Source organism: Ornithodoros turicata, chromosome 7, assembly GCF_037126465.1.
Source record: "Ornithodoros turicata isolate Travis chromosome 7, ASM3712646v1, whole genome shotgun sequence".
NCBI classification, from domain to species: Eukaryota; Metazoa; Arthropoda; class Arachnida; order Ixodida; family Argasidae; genus Ornithodoros; species Ornithodoros turicata.
Genome location: NC_088207.1, coordinates 15615409 through 15623253, shown reverse-complemented (window position 1 = coordinate 15623253; position 7845 = coordinate 15615409). Strand labels below are relative to the sequence as shown.

Sequence of the window (7845 nt, the reverse complement as noted above, 5' to 3'; positions counted from 1 at the left end):
CGCTCCATGGAGGTTGCCCTTAATACCCAAAACGCACCGACGCATGATCCACATCGCGTGCAATCGTGATTAGGCAGCGATTGTGATCACCCTCAGGTGCGGACAAAGCGAGTCTCGGCGACAGAGATCAACAACGCAGACACTTGTCTCCCGTTCGCGAACATGATTACACACTTCAAGAAGGGTTGGCGCAGGCGCAGTGGCTTCCTTTCGCCCTCGCCTTCTCGCTACTTGCACTGCCGCGGTTCCGGGTTGGCAAGATGGCGGCGATGACAGCGGCCCGCACGAAGAAAACAACATCGACAAACGCCGAAACAGATGAAATCGCATTTGTATTAATGTGAATTTCTTTAAAGTAGACATCCTGGACCAGTGTTTTCTTTTAATTTGAAACTTCTGGAAGTATTGTGCAAATCGTCCACCAGACGGCTGCAAATGAAAATGAAGATCACGAATGTGAAGTGCGGACGGTACGGCGTGCCCAGCAGGATTGCGCCGACCAGGATTGCCGACCGATCCAGATTGTCTGTGACAGTGCGTTTTGGGTATAAGGGAAATATTACTTTCAACTAACCTACATCAGCTTGCTTACATTTAATTCTTTGTGCTAGCTAGTAGTATATAGTCAGCTCAAGCAGCCGGCAACTCATACAGTAGCCTGGACGCCATTAATAAATTAAATTTAGCAATTAGAACAATTTGGGACCCCCCACAGTAATTAGGATCATTCAGGGAGTCATTACATTGGGGAGCATCTAAGACGTGTCCAGACCACTGTGCGAGCTGTCGGCTATTTGAGCTGATAAAAAAATAAAAATAGGTAAAAATAAAACGAAAAGATAAAAATAGAGTGGAGAGAAACAATTTATTCGAAAATCATCGACGCAGTGGCAAAGAAACCGCTCCTGAGTGACCAGCGCCCGCCATGTTGTGTGTTGACGGCCAGTAGTTGCAGAGATTGACGACAGGTGGCCACCGAGCTGCAAGGCATCATACCAGATGGCATCACCATTATAGCTCAATGCAAGAAAGAGAGAACAACAAAATACTAGCGGCAAGTAAAATTGCAACACTGCTCAACAAGTCTAGGCATGCCAGAGCGCGGAGAAAAGGTCTAACCAACACTGCTAAAAAGCACGGAAAAAACAGTACACATCGGGGAAAAGGCTTAGGGGTGACCGGCTACGCCTAACCACAGCGTCACCACACAACGCTACGCAGATAACACAATGCGACAACCACAAAATGCTAGACGCTCAACTCTCAACGTGCGTCAACAGGCTTGGTATGCTACGGGTCACTGCTAAACAAGTATAAACATGCGTGTACAGGAAATAAGGCCTAACCGCTACGGCGAATATGCGAGAAAAGGCTTAACACAAGCGGAGCCAAACAATGCACAAACATCGTGCACGGCAAACCACTTACCTTTTGCCCCGCGTCGACAGTGTGTCCGATCCCGACGACGGGCAAGTATCAACTGTCTGGTATATCTGGTGTATCAAGATGGTGCACAGGTCTCAACTGAAGCAGCGCGGGGACGGCGGAGAGATCGACCGCACGTCCTCACTCCACGACGGCCAGTGTGCGAATGATAGGAGCGCCTCGCCGCGGCCGCTACACATGCGCGCGCTCCTAGCGCCCTCTGTACCGCTCCTTGCAGGCGCCCCGTTTCGGTTTCACTCTCTCTCTTTCCACTGTGCACGCTCCTAGCGGCAACGAGTTGCTTCTTCATTTTGGTTTTGCTCTCGTTTCTTTGTCCATGTTTATTTGTATAAAGGCAGCGTTGCACTGCGCTCGCGTCATTATTCTGACCGATACGTGGAAAACGCCATGTGTGGTTTATTCTCCTGCGTTTCTCGTCGACGAGGAAAGACAAAAAACGAGAACTTCGCGGCATTGTGGAGGAAGCCTTTCAAGTCCATTGGCTGGAATGGTTGCAAGCACTTCAAGAAATGTGTCAGGAGAAGATGAAGACGCTCGACCGCATCTTAGCTGCAGACAGACTGACGAAAAAGAAGTCCAACTTTAGCCTGGATAATCTGTATTGGGAACGCAGTTCCGATCTAGAGGACGACAACGTATAAATAAAAGAGATGCATTTTGCTATGAGTCTCAGTCTCTTCTTTTTCTTTGCACAACGTGTACACACGCAACATGTCTCCCCCGAACCTTTTCGTTTCCATCATTCTTTTCGCTGTATTTTAAACAGTCCCTCCATGTGCGGCAAATCTACGTTCGTTGCGAACCTGCTGAGAAATCTGAACGACGTCATGGACAAGCCTTCGTCACAAGTATTCTACATGCAGAAATATGCCTTGCCGAGCATGTGGGACGAATTTGGGGACTCTATAAAATTTACCAAGGAGCTACCATGAGAGTGGGACACGTCTCCGCATCGTCGTCAACGATCACATGACCGACGCCGACTCCTTGAAGGAGGTGACCGATCTTTTTATTCGGGGTTCACACCACACCAACGCGTCGATCTTCTTATCGTTCAAAACATCTTTTGTAACAGTAGCCATTTTAGAACTATATCCTACAACGCCAGTTACGTCATCCTGTGGTGCACCGCGTGCGGGATATGAGAAACCAGAGAGTGGTTTGGGGGGAGTGGACCGCTTTAGAAAAGTGCTTCACATGAGCAAAAAGAAGGCTCTCGCCATTCTGAGAAAGCTGGACGCCAACACGCTACCCCATCCAGTGAGAAGAAAGTTTAATACGAGACGCATCATCGCACTCAAGATCAACGACGTGTGGCAAATGGATCTTGCCGACTTTTCGAAATACAAGGGGTTCAACGGTGGCTACTACAACATTCTCGTGGCAATTGATTCCCTCTCCCACTTTCTGCGCACCCTTCCGCTAAAGACGAAACGCCCCACCGAAATGAAAAGGGCCGTGAGAATATTTTTTCGGGGAGGTAACGCGCCTACACGCATCTTTTGCGACAGAGGAGGGGAATTCTACAAGAAGATCGTCAAGGAGTACCTGACACAAAAGAAGGTCGACATGTATTCCACCTTCTCTCCTGTAATCAAGGCAAGGCAGGCAAAACGGGTTATATGCACTTTACGCGACAGAATATTCCGTTATTTTAGGGTAACCGGAAAATACCAATTTGTTTCTGTGCTTCCCAAGATCGTGCACGACTACAACGCCACCAAACACAGGACGTTGGGCATCAGCCCATCCGAAGGCACCCCCGGAAACGAATTGGAGCTGGTCAATGAGATAAATGGGAAGCCCGTCCTACCCTCCATGAAAAAAAAGCTCAAGGTGGGGAATAAAGTGAGGGCCCTACTACACAGAGAAGGTTTTAAAATAGCTCGGAAGGGAGTTGGTCGCCTCATATTTTCACTGTCTCCCGCCTGAGGGACACCTCCCCTCCCGTCGTGCATCTGGAAGACTACCGGGGTAAGGAAGTGGATGGATCTTTCTACCAGGAGGAGGTACTCGTGGTAACCTGAGACGCCAATCAGCCTTGGCCAGTAACAAAAGTGCTGAGAAAGAAGAAAGTGAATGGTCAGAGCTTCTCTTTGATTTGCTGGTTCGGTTACGACAAAGAATACGACAGTTGGGTCCCGAGCAGCGACGTGGTCAAGAATGGGTAATGACATCAGACATCTACGTCCACCTCCTGTCGAACGCCAGCATGGATAAGTTTCCCTCGAATAAACTCAATGCCTTCACGGTAGCTTTCAATAGTCCGCTTCAGCTCTCGAATCGTTGTAAAGTCGGTCTGATGGACCTCAGCATAAGCAACGGTTTTTTGAATATCAGATACAAAAGGCAAGATGCAAAAATCGAGGTTTCTTTCGAGGACACAGTCGAAGCCGGGAGAACTTTTCGTGTCACCTTGGATCTTGAGAGGGATTTGGGAAAAGCCCTTTCGGAATTTAACGTTTCTTTCGCGTACAATAGATCGCGATATTACTTCGTCTTACCCACAGAGGTTGGTTACCCATAGAGGAGCTTGCCCAGGCGCTCGACGCCTCGCTAGCATCGCGCGAAACAGGTCGTGCGGTAAAGCCTCCCAAATTAAGTGAACGCGAAGCCACCTCCATCTTATTGGAGCACACAGCACCCGTAGCTTTCGGCAACGTCATTTTGAATTCGGAAACCACGTCCCTACGTAACACACTCAACAAGTATTTCCAGACGCACAAGCTGAACGCCTCGCTAGAATTTGTGGATAACGTCTACTCTCTGAAAACGCTGCAAGAGTTGCACATACGGGAACCCTTTTTAAAGCTGCTACAGCTAACACCTGTCGAGGGACATGGAAAAACGCTGCGTGTCTCTCTCCCCATAGCGCGTCAATTTTCTTTCACGATCAAGACGAAAATCGCTTCATCTTTGGAAGTACATCCTGCTCCTGGCTATTATGCAAGGACCCAACACTCCTGGATGCGATTAACCAGCGCGTAGGCGAACGCGTGCGCTTCAGCATCGACGGAACCGAGCAGAAATGTAAAATTCGGCTTTCCGAGGGCTCCACCTCCTTAAGACTTTCCGAGTACCTAGCCGTGCTTTTGGGCTTCGAATCGCGTACCGTGTTCAGGGAGAAGAATGCCACGAGCTCCGTCGAGGTACTCCTGGAATCCCCGTTTCACAACGTAATTGTCTACACAGATATCATGGAACCCACGTACGTGGGGAGCGGGAAAAATACTATATGCAAAATACTGCCCTTTTATTACAAGAAAGACAAGCACGTCATCACCTACACGTTAGATAACATCCCGTATTTTAATCTCTCTTAATTCGAAATTCCCTCAGTGACGATTGTTCTCGCGGACGAAATGGTTAGACGTTTACTGTTGCGGAGCAAAGGTAGAACCAATTTAACGTTGTATTTCAAATATGTACCGTAATTCTTCCAAAATAATTCCCGTGTACACGGGATCCCTTTTCCAACAAGGGGGCGGTGTGTTGTGCAACATATTCAAGTTTATCGTTCCCCCATCTGGCAACAAATAAAGCCGATCGCCAAGAGAACGTTGAAGCGCTTGGTGCGCAATTTGGCCGACGGCGAAGGAATATCGCATGCAGTAAAAAAGACGGCCATAGCAACGGGGAGAGACGTGCTGGATTCCATGGAGGGCTCTGGAAACAACAATGGAAAGAAACGTCGCAAAAGACAACAAAATGTGCCGGCACACAACGCACCTGCAGATATGCTTTGGTTCGCCATGAGGGTCACGCATCCGCTGTGTGCTCCGTCCATCATGACGTCAACGAAAGACAAAAAACGGTTGCAACGGTCGCCGCTCTGTCTAATGAGTGACGTGATGATATTCGAGCCCCCTTCCATTCAATACAGCGTGAAAGATACTTCGTACCAACTCTTTTATCTGGTAAACGCGGTAAATAATACAATTATCGAATTTTCTATTCAAAATTTGCAAAGGCCACATTTGGATCTCTACGGCAGTTTCGCGTCTTTGACCTCGCGCATTATTCGCGATGACGGGGAAGAAATGGACGAGAAAAATGTTGTTTTCCCAATAAACCACCTGTTGAGTGGCATGTTTAAGACGGTCACCGTTTATGCGAACAACAAGCTCGTCAGTTCCAACGAAGTGTACACGCATACAGGAATAGTTTGGACGTCGTGCTTTGCCCCTGGGTCAGGAGACCGTGTACGTGGCTGGACTTTTTGTCGAGGACGACGAACATTTAAAAAGCGATCACGACGTCTCGTCTCGCGGTCCGAAACAACGTTACGAAGCGACGAAGGGTGGGAAATACTTTAACCTGGTCGGACAGATCAATACCGACCTGTTTCAACAGCTGCGCCTGATGGTACCTGCCGTCGAGATTCGCGTCGTTTTTCTCTTAAACAACGACGAATTTAAACTCATATCGGTCCCCAACGACAAGAAAACGTACAATTACGAGGTGGACATTAAAGAAATGACGTTACACTTGAAAAAGGTGACGCTGGCACCTTCCCTGTTTTTGGAATACGAGCGGCGGCTTCAGACCACGCACGCCATCTACGTCTTACGCGGATTGGAAACCAAGGTGTGGAGTTTGAGTGCCGGGAGCTTGGACGCTCACTTTGAAAACGTTTACCCCCAAAGGGTACCTTCCAAATTATGCGCCGCCCTGCTCGCCACGTCCGACTTTCGCGGCGACATCCAGTCGAACCACTACAAATTCCGCCATTACGACCTGTCTCATTCGATGCTCTCCGTGGACGGCAGGCAAGTGCGAGGCGAGTACGATTTTAAGAACGACGACGTCAGAATTCCCACTTTAACTTCTTCCAAGAACTGGGTGAATAACATTTCAAGTACGTCACCTTCCCATAGAAAAGATGTACGAGGGCGAAATCTTGAAACTCGTGTCCCTGAACTCCCTCGCTTCCTCCATGCGGAAAGGCGTTTGCGCTTCGGACGAAGCCTACGTTTTACGCAAGTCCGGCTATTTTAATCATCAATACGGAAGAGCGAGGAAAGCGTGACCAGCACTGGGTGCTCTACCTGAAAAACTACAACGGGACCACCGTGCTTTTCGACAGTTACGGACTCGTTTCGTACAATAGTCTTTTTTTTTTCATGACATACACAAGACGGTCGCAAGACCATCTTCCAACATGCTGACCCGACGCTCGTCACCGGTCACCGTGACGTCCTGGAATGTGTGGTGAAGCCAGTAGCGATGGACGATGAGCAGGTTGAAACCCGCGTTGATGAGACATGGGTCAACTGCCTCTCCTCGTCTATACTTTTCCAACAGCTCGAGCTTGTAATCTACGAAACGCTTCATTTTCTTTGTAATCTTCCCACTGACAGTGAACAGACGTAAGGGTATCGTTTTGAGAATCGAGCGAAAGCCACTCTCGCAGCCATCGTCATGAATATAATCGGGGAATCGCAGCAAGTCCCGATACATTCGCGTTTGCACAAAAGTTGCAAACCTCTGCTCGGGCGTCATGACTGAGACGGAATGAGAGCATACACAACCTTTTTTTTTTTATTTCTCGTGAGAGGTTATACATGAGTTAGCCTCCAGCTTTGGCTTCGTAGCCGGGAAGACAGCCCAAATACGGACGAAGGCTCGAGTCTACCCAATGGCTGGGGTTTCTCGACCAGAGTCCACCACAACGACAGGTGCTCAGCTCATCGCCGATCGGCAAAAAGGTCTTCGGAGGGGGCTTGAAGGTTAAGACCAGGGGTAGGTCTCCCGTCACTTCCCATTCGTAATCTATACGAAAGGAGCGTGAGAAACACGCGTTTTTATTTTAAACACACACACGTACATTCTTCATCAGTAGCAGAGTGACACTGATGGTCCATCTTCTCCATCTTCCTTCAATAGTCGAAGTCCTTCGCAACGTACTTCGAACGGTACCGCCCGACAGCCGAGAAACGGGTGTATCAATCGGTTCGTCAAATGCTTTTGCTCTGAAAAAATGTGACCGGTTATAGAACGTATTAAAAATAGTGAGGAAGCGTACCTTCAGACCACAATCTACCGCAGTTGATGCAGAAGAAGTGGGCTCTTCCAAGCTCCCGAAATATGTGAGGCAGGAAAAAACCGACTTCAATCGCAGCAAAAGTGTTGAAAAGTGTAAACGAAACTCTTCAAACATTTCGACGATGATGACGTCATGGGTATTACTTAGAGGACCTACCAAGCTGACCATGATGTCGAGAATGACGGCCAAACGATCGCTTCGACATTTATAGTAAAGCTTTTCTTCCCACTCTCTATGACATCCTTGAACGTGTTTGGACATGTTTGGACGTGTTTACACACCAGCCCCACGATAAGAAAAACGTCACGCAGCGCGAATTAGACTAGTGGTTAGTGTATCGGGTGTAGTGTAGG

General features: G+C 48.4%; 1 long non-coding RNA gene across 1 annotated transcript; it reads right to left on the bottom strand.

Moving 5' to 3' along the window:
* Positions 1-851: 851 nt before the first annotated feature.
* LOC135399574 (uncharacterized) lies at positions 852-1483 on the bottom strand. The gene is made up of 2 exons (XR_010424345.1): positions 1429-1483; positions 852-980 (listed from the first exon to the last, which is right to left on the bottom strand). It is a non-coding gene; the product is annotated as an uncharacterized LOC135399574 (long non-coding RNA).
* Positions 1484-7845: the final 6362 nt, after the last annotated feature.